This window comes from Emys orbicularis, chromosome 2 (genome assembly GCF_028017835.1).
Source record: "Emys orbicularis isolate rEmyOrb1 chromosome 2, rEmyOrb1.hap1, whole genome shotgun sequence".
Taxonomy (NCBI): domain Eukaryota; kingdom Metazoa; phylum Chordata; order Testudines; family Emydidae; genus Emys; species Emys orbicularis.
This window is the reverse complement of record NC_088684.1, coordinates 74,845,487-74,858,546: the sequence shown is the minus strand read 5'-3', so window position 1 is coordinate 74,858,546 and position 13,060 is coordinate 74,845,487. Positions and strand designations below refer to the sequence as shown.

Genomic DNA, 13,060 nt, shown 5'->3' with positions numbered 1-13,060 from the left:
TTCATTTACTCACTCTAATTTAAGGTTTTGCGTGCCAGTAATACATTTTAACGTTTTTAAAAGGTCTCTCTCTATAAGTCTATAATATATAACTAAACTATTGTTGTATGTAAAGTAAATAAGGTTTTTTAAATGTTTAAGAAGCTTCATTTAAAATTAAATTAAAATGCAGAGCCCCACAGACCGGTGGCTAAGACCCAAGCAGTGTGAGTGCCACTGAAAATCAGCTCGCGTGCCGCAGGTTGCCTACCCCTGATTTATAGCATCCATTTTAAACATCTCAGGTTTTCAGACTGCAGCAAAAAGAAATGCAATAAAGCGGCCATTATTATTATTAGTTTTTTGTGTTACTCAAATTACAAGAAACAAATGTCATAAATGAAGCCTCGATTTATTTTGGTGTAGACCTGACTTACATTCAGAGGCTTTACTTTTTTCACTTGTATAATTTGAGTTTGAAATTTCTGTTAATTATCTGGATTATTACTGAATATGAGCCAAAGTTCACTTTACTTCCCTTTTTAAAAAGTGTAAACAGAAAAAATACAAAACATTTTGAGTAACTCTTGCTTAAAAATGAAAAGTGCCATTAACGAGAAGTGCGTGTATGGGGGGAGGCGGGGGTGTCAGAGTCTTGGATGGGAGTGGGGGCCTTTATCTGGGCATCAGGCAGCTTCCACTCCAGGAGGCCTCTTGCTCCTCAGCGGCTACTCTGTCTCCCAAGCAGGGCCAGTGGGTACCTGCAATGCTGGGCAAGCTAAACAGGAGCTCCTTTTAGCAGGGAGGAGGCTCAAATTACGGCCAGCTACTCTGTTGCTGAAGAGCCAGGTGATTAAGGTTGCCACTCAGTCGGGTTTTACCCAGACAGTCTGGTTTTTGGCTTCTGTGTCTGGGTGCCATTCAGGGTTGCCAGGTGCCTGGTTTTCGATTGGAAAATCTGGTCGAAAAGGGGACCTGGCAACCCTAAGTGGCACCCAAACCAAAAGCCCGGTTACTGCGGAGCAGGAGGAAGCGCTGGGTCATTAATCCACGCCTGACCTTACCCAGCCAGGGCTGCCTCCTACCTGCAGGCAGGCTTCTTGAGATGATCCAATGAGCAACGAGCAATGGGGATGTGGTCTCGGGGGAAGAGGCAGAGGGGGTGGGGCCTTGGGGGAAGAGGCGGGGCGGGGTCTCAGGGACGGTTACCAGCAGTTAGAAAGGTGGCAACCCTGCAGGTGATTCTCTTCAGACCTGTAGTCAGACTTTTATCCACTGGACCTGACTGGCCTCCTGTCCCACTCCCCTGCCCAACTTCCCTGTGGAGACAGGAGGGAATTCCCCATGCATCCTCTGCCTCCCAGGCCGGCAGGGCAAGGAATATAGAGAAAGCGCCTGCTCTGCTACAGCACTGGGAGGTGTGGGGGTGGAGGGGCTTTGATCTCTGGGTTCCCTGCAACTGCAGGTTTTGCAGTGGCTCCGAACCAGCCCTGTATGCCTGCATCTTTTCGAATGAAAGGCTCTCTGGCGGTGAGATATGGAACTTCATAGTTTCACCTCAGTTGCTTCAGCTATGTGGCTTAGCGCAAGCTGAAGGCTAGGCTTAGCAGAAAGCCATCCAGATGTGCACCATATGAGAGTATAACGCCCATCTGCACAAAGACACCACTAAATAAAGTGACTATGCTGGCATGGTCAGTGAGTCTTTCACGATTATGGCTGAAAGCAGTCAGGATTGTACATTTTGCTTCTTGGGCATTTTCTGGTGCGCTGTAATTCATGTGGCAACTTTTCATGTGAAACAAAGATTTATTAAAGAGTTTTTGGTACATTGCTTCCAACAATCTCACAAAGCACCCCTGGTACACGTATTATGTTTGGGACCCCCCTAGATGCTTTAGTGATGGACACGTTAGAAGTACCTGAGGAAGAGAGTGAATTGAGATGATTGCTTATCCCCATATCTTGTTTCTTATTCCTCTGTGGTTTTGGGTGAGTTAATGCAGCCCTTGTTAAACATTATCCTCAACTTGTTGAAAAGATTATCAAAGAAAACATTACATCTAGCAACCTGAAATTCCTCACAGATTTATAGAAATGTAATGTCAGCACATTCCAGGGAATCTAGCAGGCATGGTATTTCAGTATCTACTCATTAGTGGCTTATATAGTTATAAAAATCTGAATTATAAAATTTGAAATTGATAAACTTTTTAAATTGTTTTACAATAGCACGTATACTGGATTTTTATTGAATTCAGTCTCCTGCCTTCCACGTTGCCACTGACTGTCCTCCTTAGATGCTTGGAGACTGGCCAAGCAGAACTACTCACTCTGCTAACAGGGTGTGTTTTACAAGCAGATGAGCAATGTTGACAGCATATTTTTTGTCTATATAATGCACGCGATTCTGCTAAATGTAATACATTTCCCCAAAAACTTCCCAGGGACAGCACACCTGGCCCAGTTTCTGATGACTTACTTTCCCTCCTGTTCCCACCTCTCTACAGATTAACACACACTCTGTGATATTCTATCAATAAACTTAGTGTATTTCTCCCAAAAACAAAGAATTCTAGTAGAGTGCATTTAATGTAAATTTCTTTTTGCTCACTTTTCATGGGTATAGTTAGGAGATGCTGTTTGATTTAACTGGAAAAACAAATTAATACTTTCCCCATTCTGCTGCTAGTGCCCTCAGTATGCATGTATTGTCATCATCATCAACAACAATCACTAAAAATGACATGATGCTTCAGACGTGTAGAAAAGACACATTCCCTACCATGAAGAGTTTATAGTCTAAAATAGACAATGCCAATAAAAATGAAACCTGGCATGGTATCTTACAAAAGGTAGGCATAGGGGAAATGAGAAGGTAGGGAGAAGTAAAAATTTTAAGGAGGGATTTGAAGGAGATGAGAGCGACTGTTCCAGGCATAGGGGACAGAGCCCTATGAGTTGTGAAGCAAGAAGTGGGGCAAAGGGGAAGGGCAGTCAAGCAAGAGGTTTGGGAGGAATGCAGTGAGAGTGGGAGAAAATGAGTGCACTATAATGTTCCTTTAGTGCTGTAACCTAAATTCCCCAGCACTGCAGGAGCTGTTAGTGTGGAGCAGTCTGCTGAAGCTCTGAAAATAGAACATTAACCCTGTGTGTGTGTGCACCTGGATTTATTCCCATAAGATGGTACTGAGAGCAGAGATGTAAATGGAAGCAAGATTGAGTCCATCAATAAGCTTTGCTCCAGTTTACCCTTGAAAAATGCAGACCATCAGAAGTAGTACCTCCTCCCTCTCATCTTGAGCTGGTAAGTGAACATTATTTCTGAAGCCTCCGACAAAAATTTCATACCGATTGTGAACACATCTGTCTACATGGCCAGCTCAGATGAAAGGGCCTAAGGCAGGGGTAGGCAACCTATGGCACGCGAGTCGAAGGTGGCACGCAAGCTGATTTTCAGTGGCACTCACACTGCCCGGGTCCTGGCCACCGGTCCGGGTGGCTCTGCATTTTAATTTAATTTTAAATGAAGCTTCTTAAACATTTTAAAAACTTTATTTACTTTACATACAACAATAGTTTAGTTATATATTATAGACTTATAGAAAGAGACCTTCTAAAAACGTTAAAATGTATTACTGGCACGCGAAACCTTAAATCAGAGTGAATAAATGAAGACTTGGCACACCATTTCTGAAAGGTTGCCGACCCCTGGCCTAAGGACTGAAATGGTGATTAGATAATCCAGTTTAGTTCAAAGTACAGGTTGGTGGTAATTGCTCTTTGGCAGATCTGAACTACCTGAAGTTGCTGGAAGAGGAGGAAATGGACTAGTTTGTTGGAGTTTCGGCTGCTAGCACAGAGTCATGTCTAAATCTGAAGTAGAATACCTGCTCAGAATTCAGCATTATGGCATAAGTGGCACTTATGCTTATACCAAGCTGTTCTGATCCCTTCTTTAGATAAGAGCTTGAAACATGCTAAAGATTTTACTTCTAGTACATAGGATTTATTCCTGAATAAAATTCTCTCATTTCAAAATCAAAATGTTGGCAATTCTGGCCTATTTTCTAGACAAGAATGTGGTCTTAAAACCTAGTTCGAATGTAGTTTTTCCCTGTTCAATTTAGGCAACCAAAGTGTTAGAAAGCAGTTTTGCAAGAATTGTATTTATACTGATTTTACTCAATCTCAAAAAACTGGGGTTTTATAGCCTATATCCACTCATTTTCATAAATGAAACTGAATACATAACTACCTAAAGCAAAACAATATCAAACAGGTTTAACGGTTGATGTGGTGATAGGTCTCATACAGTTACTGATAGAAAGAGTAATGACTAGCAACTTTAATGTCAGAATAGTCCTTATATAAGTGACAGCAAGGATGAAGAGACTTCAGTGTTGCTGGCCAAAATTTTCAAATTTAGGTGCCTAAAGATAGACATCTACAGCCAAGTAAGTTCCTGTATAAAAGTGGCCTGATTTTCAGTGGTGCTAACCATCTACACCTATTGAGCCTATTGATATTACACTAGTGCCCATGAGACCCCAATCAGATCAGGACTCAATTGTACTGGATGCTATATAGTTTCATGGAAGACATGGTATTTTTCCTGCGGAGCTTGCAAATCTAATTAAGGACAAGATATAAGTGAGTGTAAAAATGAGAGAGAATGGAGGATGAGAGTAACTGTAATACATAGGCAGGGCCGACTCTAGGTTTTTTGCCACCCCAAGCACGTGCTTGGTTTGCTGGTGCCTAGAGCTGGTCCTGTACATAGGCTAGTTATGTGCACAGGTTGATCCAAATCATTTTAACAATTTTTTGAAAAATAAATAGATGTCCATAATCTTCATTGTCTCTCAACCTGACATAACTGGAAGAAATTGAAGATATTCTTGTGTGATGATGAATCAGAGATTAGACAAGGCAATAAAACCATATCTGGAGATTCAGCATTGAGACTTAAACAGTTATCAGGTTAATGGAAAACACAGGTTCTGTTCACCTGTGCTACAAGCTGATGGAGAGGACAGTAGCGCTGTTTGAGGTAGAAAAATCACAAAATCCCTGATTTTAAGGCCTACCTACATTACAAAGACAATGGTGTAAAGAGGCTCAGTTACAACATGGCTGTTCCAAATGCCTAGATTGCAAGTGAGTCTCCTTCACACAGTCATATTTATAATATGGGCAGGGCCTCTAAGTAACCCTAAAATTTCATCTTTGTAAATTGTCACTTAGCCAGTAATTTCCTTCTTTTAATTTGCACTCCTCTCTCCAATAGATAGCACTTTGTCTTACTGTGCTTGTTAGTTTGATCTGTTTGTGCATTCAAAACTTAATTTTAATATTATAGCTGGCAAGTGCCTTGGGAAATAAAAATGAAATGAAAGGGGGCCACTTTTTTGTGTGTAAGAGTATACTTGGACTGAGTAAGTATACTGTACTATTTCTGTTAGGAGGATCCATGCTTAGACCAACCTGTTCTGAGACAGGCAGGCTGAAACATCTTGCAGACATCTTCAGGACTGTAACCTGCTAAACCTGTTTGCCTCAAAAGATGCAGTTTCTGCTCAGAGTTGGAGACTAGAGGACGCTTGTAGCTTCTATTTCTTCCTCCTTGCCACTGGCTCCTCACTCCTTTTTACCTGGCTAAAGCTTCACTAACCTGGAACTTTCCCACTAGGTCAGTGGAAAAATCTATTTTGTTTAGGTGACCAGACATCCCGATTTTATCGGGACTGTCCCGATATTTGCTTATTTGTCCCACGTCCCGACCTACCCCTTCAGTCGGGACGTGAATTGTCCCGATATTTTGCCTCTGCTCACAGGCGGAGCGGAGCCCGGAGGGGGCTCGTGCCCCCCCGACTCCGCCCCCTCCTTCCCCCATTGGATCCCTCCCCAAATCCCCACACCTCCAGCCCCGCCCCCTCACTGCCCCATTGGATCCCTCCCCAAATCCCCACCCTGGCCCCGCCTCTTCCCCAAGCACGCTGCATTCCTTCTCCTCCCCCCTCTCTCCCAGGCTTGCGCTGATCAGTCATATGGCGGCACAAGCGCTCGAGGGAGGGGGGAGGTGGAGACAGAGCGGAGGCAAACTGGTGGGGGGGGGGGCGTGGAGCTCTGGCGGACGTTTGTTTTTTCCGCTGGAGGGAGGGGGGAAGTGGAGACGGAGTGGAGGCATGCTGGTGTTTTTTTGCTCTGCCGCCGGCTATTTCACCTGTGTGATCTGGTCACCCTAATTTTGTTACAAGTTAAACTGTTCTCTTGAGGTTTTACAAAACCGCAGCAGAAAAATGCATTTTTGGAGGAGCAAAACCATGTTTCAGCCTCTTCTTTCATTTGTGTTTTCTAAAACAAGTGGTGCTGCATGCAGCACCATATTGGCAAATAAGTATCATGTGTATTGGAAGGAGGTCGGATTGTGTGCGTGATGACGTGCATTTTTTAATTTGAGAAGTCAGTGCCAGCTGTGCTTTTTCTGAGCCAAGGCAGTATCATCTGAACAAGGAATTAGAGCCAGTCTGTAACAATGCAGATAATTTGTTTTTCATTGCTGTTACTCTTTTTTGAGGCAGTGGGTGTTAGTTGCTTGTAATAGAAGCCACAACATTTCCTCATTCAGGTTGAACTCTTTCCTATTACTCTTGAACAGTATTCTGGGCAAGATCTCATTTGTCCCTCTTCTTGGTTATTGGGGTTACTGTTTCCTCTAACAGACAGTTACTATCACCACAGTTATTGTCCACCTGAAGAAGGTGAAGTTTCCTGAAACAAATGACACTACGTAAAATTGCCTGACAGGAGGTACTTCTAGAACAAACATCAACGGTTGTGCAGAAATCGAAACAAGAGTATACCATTTTGATGTCTTTTGAGTATTGTGCTTTGATCTCCAGTCATTTTGGGGAGCATCCTATTTTTTTCTTTCTCTTTTCATTTTAGTATTCATGTAGATAGCTTGTAAATAGGTGAGAGGTTACAGTAGGATTCAACAGAAGCTGGGAATGGGCAACAGGGGACAGATCACTTGATGATTACCTGTTCTGTTCATTTCCTCTGACGCACCTGGCATTGGCTACTGTTGGAAGACAGGATACTGGGCTAGATGGACCTTTGGTCTGACCGAGTATGGCCGTTCCTATGTTCTTAGAGCATGTTGTCTGTGAACATCTGCAGACTTAGACCAAATCCCTTCCAATTCCTTCACCCTATGGAAATTTTTCAAAAAATGTCCAATAGGCTTTCAGTGACAATACATGTTAGTGCTAATACTTTGAATTTGATCACATGTATACTTGGGGCAATCTGCAGCTAATAAAGTAGCTAATGCAAACACAACTTCTGGTATTGTGATCTTGACAGAGGTTTCAACCTTAGCAGTGTCAGAACTGGTCAATATTTCAATGAGGGACCTCCAAAGAAAAGCCAATGTGTTCCAGGAAGTGGTGCTGTTAATTTAGAAGCTGATCCTCTTCCTTTAGAGACAGTGATGAACCCATGCCCTGGCATAATGAGAGGAGCTGTGCTGCTGGAATTAACGTCTTTCTGATGAGTCATTAAAAATGAGGTGCTAACCACTTGTTAAAGATCTCATAGCGCTGTTTAGAAGAGATGGGGTATTTGGCTCTGGTTAAATTCTAATTTGAGAAACTACCACTTGTAATATATCATTTCTTCTGCAGATTCAAGTGGATGTAGCATTCTTTCTCACTATTTATCCTAAATGATTATGTAATGTTTCTGTGCACGGTTAAACAGCTACTGCATGCCACCCCAGAGGACGGTTGCATTTCATTGTGTCGATGTAAAGTGGCTATGTTGTGGCTTTTGTTGAGGTTGGGAGTGGTGGTTGGTGGAGACTGGGTCAGTGTACTCAGGAGAGGCAACTGTTACCAGTTCTTTAAAAGGGTGCAGTTGCACTCTCTGTGGTGTTAGCCTCAGAGTAATAATGCGTACAGAAGGGGATGTGGGGCACTGAGCAGGCCCAGGTCACTTCCCATTTTGCCTACTCAACACCACCTTCAATGATATGGAGCACATCTGACTGTGCTAGTGCATGTGCACAGAGGAATTGCAAGGAAGCTTCCTGCACTTTCTCCTTCCCTTGTGCACCCAAACAAGCAACCACAATTTTATCTGTACTTTGTAAAATAATTTGGTGTCCTTTGGGATGAAAGGCATTGCATAAATATAAGCTATTATTATTATAAACACATTAATTGAAACTTCCTGTCTGGAGCAATAATGCAATCTCCTCTATCATTTTGGGCTTGCAGCTCCAAAAAATTAAGAACTAGTGATTTCTCTGTCTTATTACTCCTTTTTGTCATCATGGTTAACTCAGCCCACACATTACTATTTAATCTCACAGACTCTGCTCTCTCTGTGGTTATGCTGTCAGAAGAAAGGTGGTGTCTCCTACGGTACTGCACACACAAAAGCCTATACCCAAGAATTTAGGCTTTTAAGCAAAGGTGTATAGCTGAATTTAACCCTTAAGACTGAAAAGAAATACTTACCTTAACTGAATTATCTCCCTGGGTCTTAGTAAAAGATCCTGGGTTGAAGTCAACATAGTGTTTCAATGAACATTTTTCAAAATGGGGGGGGGGAAGCTTTAAAGAGAAAAATATGTATAGCTTTAAACTCTTTATTCTTCTTCGAGTGCTTGCTCATGTCGATTCCATTCTAGGTGTGTGTGTGCGCCATGGTGCACAGTTGTTGGAGACTTGCCTTAGTGGTATCCATAGGTTAGCTGTGGTGACCTCTGGAGTGCCACACTCATGCGTCAGTATATCAGGTGCTACCGGCCCTATGCCCTCTCAGTTCTTCCTTACCACCCGTGGTGGTTGGTCAGAGCGCCTCTTTTCCTTGCCTCGCAAGTGGTCAGCAGTTTCTTTCCCTTTTGACTTAGTGGTCCAGCTGTAAATAGTTTTGTTTATTGTAGATTAGTTAATAAGTAGCAGTTAAGTACTTTAGTTAGTTAGGGTCCTGGTGAGGACTTTGCCCCAGACGAGGCATGCCCCAGTCGCTGGGTTTTAAGCCCTGCCCTGACTGTAATCGGCCTGTGCAGGTTAGTGACCTGCATGGCAGCTGTCTGAAGTGCCTGGGGAAATCCCACATCAAAGAAAAGTGTTGCATCTGTAAGAACTTTTGTCCCAGGACACGTCCTCACATCCACTCTCTGCCCGGCCTCGGAGCTGTCCCGGCCGGACGCACGCAATGCCCAGCACTTGGTCCTCGGTTTGTGGCGCACTCCCAGCACTGGGCTCTACCCGGCACCGATCCCCTTCGCCGGTGCCCAAGAAGAAGTCTAAGAAGCACAACCCAGCACTGAGCAAGACAGACCAAGGGGCATTGGGTAAAGGATCCTGTTTGGGCCACCTGCCCATGCCAGAGTTGCAAAGGGACACTTATCATAGAATCATAGAATATCAGGGTTGGAAGGGACCTCAGGAGGTCATCTAGTCCAACCCCCTGCTCAAAGCAGGACTACTCCCCAGACAGATTTTTGCCCTAGATCCCTAATGGTCCCCTCAAGGATTGAACTCACAACCCTGGGTTTAGCAGGCCAATGCTCAAACCACTGAGCTATCCCTCCCCCCAAGAGAGCCTCCTACCCCCCTATGTGATCCGCCACTGACTCCGGGGAGTGGTAGGGGACCCAGACTGATGGCGGAGTCAACACCTTCCCAGCTCCCGGCACCCAGAGAGCAAAGGACTCTCCCACCGCAGCTGGCAAGCGTGCGGCACTGGACCTGGCAAAGGCTCCCTACAAGGGCAAGCCAGCCATGAAAGCCTCCCAGAAGGCAAGTGAACGCCGCTGATCTCTGGAGCCGAGGCAGAGCTTTTTGTCGTCACACCTCTGGTCTCCGCGTCAGCCCAGGTCACCGGTTTGCCACAACAGATCGGCGGCACCACGCTCCCAGTCTCTGTCCTTGTGTCGAGACTTGCCCAGAGAGAAGTGCCGGTCATCGTATGGTCGGCACCGGTCATCCTCATGCTGACCCTCTGCATGCCGATGATCGCCGTCACCTAGACCATGGGGATTCTCCCCAACACAGTGCTGCTCCCCCTACTCCTGGCACCGGTCTGCCTAATTGAGGCACTGGTCACCCACGTCGACGGTTAGCCACCAGATTCAGGCTTCGACAGCCCCGCCATGGTCACCGGATGAGGATTCCTCTGGCACGGAGAGGGAGTTCAGCCCTTTGCCGAGACAGCACCATCGTGACTGGGCTCCTGAGGCTGCGTCCATCTCAGCGATACTGTCCTGGCAGCAGGGCCAGTGGCCAGCACAATGGCCTTACTGGAATGCCTGGGGCGTGCTGGTTATGCCAATGCCCCCGTCTCACCAATTGTTGGTTGCTGCGTTGGACAATCACCAAATGGCACTGGGCTGGTGCGCAAAGTGGAGGGACAGGTGCCCACCCTAAGACCCCCTCCCCACTCGGGGAATGATGCCCCAGGGCCCCCCCCCCCCCAGTGGTTCAGTTGTACTCATCCTCTCCAGATGAGGCTGTGGCGGAGCCCATTCATGCTGGCCCACCACACGACTTTAAGGAGCACCAAGCCCTGCTCCAAAGTGTGGACACTAACTTAGGCCTAGAGGCGGAAGAGATGGTGGAGCAATCAGACACTTTGCTTAATGTGCTCTCTGCATCCACCCCTACACGCGCTCTCTGACAAGGGGCTCGAATACTTATACACACCCCCGCCCCTGGTGTCATTAGTTGTTTGTTTCAGCGGTCAACGAGAAAGACAAGCAAGGGCATTCTAGTTCCACCCCCCAAAAATTAGGAGACCAAGAGACTAAACCTTTTCCGGCTTTCAGTGACAACACATGCTAGTACTCTCCTCACTTACTCTCCAAAAAAAAAAAATAAAAAAAAAATCACAAGATGGGATTTCTTGGGAAATTAATAGTTTTAATATGTGTATAGTAATAAATTCCAACAAAAATATTGCCTTGATTCAGGGGAAAACACTTAAGCATATGTTTAACTCCCGTTAAATTCAATGGGTCTTAAGCACATCATTAGAGTTAAGAACATGTTTAATTGCTTTCCTCATTTGGGATCTATGTGCACAAACTACTTCATGTTTGCAGCCCTTTTTTTTGTTTTTGATATGATGAGTATTTTAGCCATTTATCTCAGTAAACTCAAATGTCTCCAAAAGCAAAAGAATATACCAAGGGTTATCTAAAAATGAAAAGCTGGTGTACTAATTTATTACTGTGTGAAACCTTTTTATTTCTGGTTTCATTTCCCGGAGGAAAGCATTGTCCTAAAAACAAAACAAAAAAACACTGTTTGCTAAAATACAATGTTGATAGCCGTTGTGTTTAATATTCGCTGCTTTTTTGGGGGGAGGGGGCCTAAATACATGTTTTGGCCATTCTTTCCCCCTCTGAGTAATTTTTAAAAGTCCTTCCAACTCTTCTTTTTGAAAGCATATGGGTGTTCTTTGAACACTAACCATGCATCTCATAATTTACACTAATCTTGTGTTGGAGAAAAATTTAGAGAACTTTTTAAAAAATACACAGTTAAACGCAATGTTTTGTTGCAAATAATTAGGTTAATTATTGACAGATGACACTGCTAGCTTCTTGAGAGGAGGCACTAACCTCCGTTATCATGACGGCACCAGTGATTTAAAGCCTTCATCGGAGATTTTGTCTGCCTTGCTGGCTCCATGGGGAAAAGATATTCTGTGGTCAAGGGCATTGTTAACTGATGAAAATTTGACCTTGAGCAAGTCACTTACTCTCTCTGTTTTTCAGTTCCCCTTCTGTAAAGTGAGGATAATACTTCCAAAGAGCCAAACAGACTGATAATTGCAAAGATAATTCTGAATCATTTATCTTGTCTACACTGAGGAGTTCTTTTGTCAAACTGTCCCAGTGTTGCAATAGCACTATTATGGCTCCACTGGCACTAGAGGTACTACTAGTGTAGACCAGCCCCCAGCAATTTTATTATGGTGTCATGTAACCCGTCTTAGAGCAATGATAGAGGTGGCAGGTTTGTATAGTTTTTGGTGGTGCCCAGAACGGGTCCAAGTCCTGCCCCGCCCCCACACCTGCCTAAGGCTCTGTGAGGGAGTTTGGGTGTGGGAGGGGTGCAGGCTTGGGGACGGAGTTTGGGTGCTGGGTGCAGGCTCTGGGCTGGGGCAGGGGGTTGGGATGCAGGAGGGGTTCAGGGTCTGGGAGGGAGTTTGGGTGCTGGGTGCAGAGTCTGGGCTGGGATGGGGGCTGGGGTGCACGAGGGGGTTCAGGGTGCAGGCTCTGGGAGAGAGTTTGGGTGTGGGAGGGGTGCGAGCTCTGGGAGGGAGTTTGGGTGCTGGGTGTGGGATCTGGGCTGGGACAGGGGGTTGGGGTGCAGGAGGGGGTTTGGGGTGCTGGGTGTGGGCTCTGGAAGGGGGTTTGGGTGCTGGGTGCGGGCTCTGGGCTGGGACAGAGGGTGGGGGTGTGGGGCATGCGGCTGGGCTGGGGATGAGGCGTTTGGGGAGCAGCAGGCAGACTGGGACGGGGGGCCAGAGAGGACGACTCCCCCCAGCCCTCTTCCTGCTGGCAGCAGTGAGCTCCGGGGGAGAGGGGAAGGGGGGCCCCTCCCTGGCATGACACTCACCTAAGCCCCCGCCCCCAGCTGCTGCTCAGGAGGTCCAGCCAGGATAAGCCCCTGGAGTCGACTCGGAGTTGCCTGCCGGGGGAGGGGGGGCTGCCATGCGCCTCCTCCCCCTCCCTCTTCCGCCTGCCCCGGCGCCACTCCCTTGTAGCCAGCCGTGGCAGCGGCCGGCGAGGGAGCACAGCGCAGAACTGCAGGGGGCAACTGCCCAGGGCAGGCAGGGACGCTGAGGGGAGGCAGGGCCGGGGGAGGTGCATGGGGGAGGCAGGAGGGGCCGGGAGAGAGACCTGGCCCCAAACATTGGTGGAGCTGGGCCCCCCAGACCCTGTATTTGTTGGAGCCCGAGCATCACGGGCCCATACAACTCGACACCCCTGAACAATGATGGGAGAATTTGAGGAAAACCTCAATGTAGACAAGGCCCATGAGTCAGCTTTAGT

The 13,060-nt window shown here is 46.2% G+C and overlaps 1 protein-coding gene across 1 annotated transcript in view; it reads left to right on the top strand.

Moving 5' to 3' along the window:
- SPIDR (scaffold protein involved in DNA repair) overlaps nt 1–13,060 on the top strand; it is a gene marked incomplete at its 5' end in the record, with an annotated part of 326,096 nt that overhangs the window by 79,317 nt on the left and 233,719 nt on the right. The gene's annotated exons all lie outside the window — the stretch shown is intronic.